Source organism: Nicotiana tomentosiformis, chromosome 4 (assembly GCF_000390325.3).
Source record: "Nicotiana tomentosiformis chromosome 4, ASM39032v3, whole genome shotgun sequence".
Lineage (NCBI taxonomy): Eukaryota > Viridiplantae > Streptophyta > Magnoliopsida > Solanales > Solanaceae > Nicotiana > Nicotiana tomentosiformis.
Window position 1 is genome coordinate 128403399 of NC_090815.1, and position 3828 is coordinate 128407226.

A 3828-nucleotide genomic window follows, 5' to 3' on the forward strand; every position below is an offset into this window, starting at 1 on the left:
AAGAAGAGGTCGATAAAATGTGAGACTATAAAGATGACATATCAAGTGAGTGCAATTGTGTACTTAATGGCTCCTAAATTAGAAGATCCCGACGCTTTCACAATCCCTTGTACTATTGGAAGCGCCGACTTTGTAAAAACTCTTTGTGATCTTGGGGCAAGTATCAATTTGATACCCTATTCGGTTTTCAAGACTTTGGGAATTGGTCAACCAAGACCCACATCTATGAGGTTACAAATGGCGGGTCGTACTATGAAGAGACCATTGGGTATTATTGATGATGTGTTGATTCGTGTTGATAAATTTAGCCTCCCGACAGACTTTGTGATTCTTGACTGTGAAGTAGACTATGAGGTGCCTATTATTCTAAAGAGACCTTTCCTTGCTACGGGGAAGGCTCTTGTTGATGTGGAAGCCGGTGAGCTCACTTTCCGGGTGGGTGATGAAAAGGGGTTTTCCATGTGTGCAAATCTATGAGGCAACCGAATAGCAATGAAGTTTGTTCGTTTATGGACTTGGTGGCCGATGTGATTATTCATGATACTAGTGCCATGATAAATGTGGATGATACTTTGGAGGCCGTTTTGCTCAACCTTGATGATGATGAGAAGGATGGCTATGTGGAATGTGTGAATGCATTGCAAGGAATGGGATCTTACACTTATGAACCCCACAAATTGTCTTTGGATCTTGAAAATCAGAAGACTCCTCCAACAAAGCCCTCAATCGAGGAGCCTCCCACTTTGGAGTTAAAGCCATTGCCTCTACACCACGGGTGTGAATTCCTTGGCCCTTGTTCTACTTTACCAGTTATGCTTTCCTCTTGTTTGACTAACGTGTAGGTAGACTCCACATTGGCGGTGCTACAAAAGAGGAAGAAAGCTATCAGATGAACATTGGCGGATATTTGGGGTATAAGCCCAACCTTTTGCATGCATAAAATAATTTTGGAGGAGGATGCCAAACCCTCCATTGAACATCAAAGAAGATAAATGAAGCAATGCAATAGGTGGTCAAAAAGGAGATCATAAAGTGGTTGGATGCCGGGGTTGTTTACCCCATTTCCGATAGTTCGTGGACCTCTCCAGTGCAATATGTCCGAAAGAAAGGAGGCATGCTGGGGTTGTTTACCCCATGACGGTGGTCACCAATGACAAGAACGAGTTGATTCCTACATGAACGGTGACCGGGTGGGGAGTGTGTATTGATTATCGCAAGCTAAACAAAGTCACAAGGAAGGATCATTTCCCACTTTCCTTCCTTGATCAAATGCTTGATAGGTTGGCCGGCCGTGCTTTCTATTGTTTCCTTGATGGGTATTCCGGCTACAATCAAATTTTTATTTCTCCGGAAGATCAAGAGAAGACTACTTTCACATGTCCTAATGGTACTTTCGCATTCTCGCGGATGCCATTTGGTTTATACAATGCACCGACAATTTTTCAAAGGTGTATGATGGCTATCTTCACAGACATGGTGGAGGATTCCCTTGAGGTCTTCATGGATGACTTTTCAGTGGTCAGGAATTCTTTTGATGATTGCTTGAAAATTTTGGATAAGGTCTTGGCAAGATGTGAATAGACAAACTTGGCACTCAATTGGGAGAAATGTCACTTCATGGTCGAGGAAGGCATTGTCCTTGGCCACAAAATTTCAAAGAATGGTATTGAGGTCGACAAGGCCAAAATAGATGTGATTTCTAAACTTCGACCCCCAACATCCATGAAGGGAGTGAGGAGTTTCTTGGGTCATGCGGGGTTCTACCGCCTTTTCATCAAGGATTTTTCCAAAGTGGTGAACCCCTTGTGTAAGTTATTGGAGAAAGATGCCAAATTCCATTTCAACGAGGATTGCATGAAGGCATTTGAATTTCTCAAGTTTAAATTGACAACTACTCTCATCATCACCGCCCCGAATTGGAGCTTGCCTTTTGAGCTCATGTGTGACGGTAGTGATATGGCGGTAAGAGCAGTTTTAGGGCACCATGTCAACAAGATCTTTCATCCGGTCTACTATGCTAGTAAGACCATGAATGATGCCTAAGTAAATTATACGGTGACCGAAAAATAGCTCCTTGCTATTGTTTTTGCTATGGAAAAATTCCTCCCCACTTGATGGGTACAAAGGTGATTGTCCACACGGATCATGCGGCACTTCGGTACCTAATGAGCAAGAACGATTCAAAGGCACGGTTAATAAGATGGGTGATTTTATTGTAAGAGTTCGATCTAGAAATCCAAGATCACAAAGGCAGTGAAAACCAAGTGGCGGATCACTTGTCTCGCTTGAAGGAGGAGGGGAGGCCACATGACGGCCATGAAATCAATGACTCCTTCCCCGACGAGCAACTTCTAGGCCATTTCAATGACCAAGATTCCATGGTTCACTGACTTAGCAAATTATCTTGTGAGTGGTATTGTACCAAATGAGTTCTCTTCAGACCAAAGGAAGAAACTCAAACGGGATTGCCTTGACTACTATTGGGATGAACCGTACCTCTTCCGGATTTATACTTATGGTATGATTCGAAGATGTGTGTCGGAGGAGGAACAAGTGGAAATTCTTGATGCTTGCCACTTTTCATCATATGGTGGTCACCATGGTGGAGGGAGAACGGCGTCGAAAGTTTTGAGTTGTGGATTCTATTAGCCTACTCTCTATAAGGACGCAAGTGATCTAGTCAAGCGTTGAGATGAATGTCAAAGGGCAGTGGGATTTCTAAGAAAAATGAAATGCCTCTCACCACTATCTTGGAAATTGACATTTTTGATGCGTGGGGCATTTATTTTATGGGACCGTTCGTAAGCTCTTATGGGAACACCTACATTTTGGTAGATGTGGATTATGTGTCAAAATGGGTTGAGGTCGTTACTCTACTCAACAACGAAGCTATACGTGTGGTGGCATTTTTGAAAATAACATCTTCACAAGGTTTGGTACTCCAAGGGCCATTATAAGTGATGGGAAATCGCATTTTTACAACAAAGCTTTTGATACCTTATTCACCAAGTATGGTGTCACTCACAAAGTCACGACCCCCTATCACCCTCAAGCAAGCGGACAAGTGGAAGTCTCCAACCGGGAGATCAAGAGTATTTTGTCAAAGATAATGAATGCCAACCGGACGGATTGGTCGAAGAAACTTGATGATGCTCTATGGGCCTATAGGACGGCTTACAAAACACTGATTAGGATGCCTCCATACCGGTTGGTGTTGGGGAAAGCTTGTCACCTTCCAGTGGAACTTGAGCACAAGGCTATGTGGGCATTGAAGAAGCTAAATCTTGAGTGGGATGTCGCCGCCAACTTAAGGGTGGCACAATTGAATGAGATTGATGAATTCCTATACCATGCTTATACAAGTTCTTCCTTATACAAGGAGAAGATGAAGTACCTCCATGACAAGTACATTTGCAACAAGCAGTTCAAAGAAGGTGATCTTGTGTTATTGTTCAATTCTAGGTTACGGATGTTTCCGGGAAAGTTGAAGTCTAAATGGAGTGGCCCATTTGAGATTGTGAGTGTGACACCTTTTGGTACATTAGACTTGAAGAATAAAAATGATAAAGTGTTTAGAGTCAATGAGCACCAAGTGAAGCATTATTTGGGAAAAGTTGATGATGGCCACGTCGTGGCATTGATTCATTTCAAGTGATTGGCGGTAATCTGCGTCGTGTTGCGACGTTAAATCAGGCGCTTCTTGGGTGGCAATCCATGTTTCTTTTTTATTTTTATTTTTCTTTTCTTTTTTTTAGATAGGTCTTGTTTTATGCTAATTGGTTTTGAAGTATGTTGCAGGAATGAATGTGCTTTGCAGGAACTGTGCTC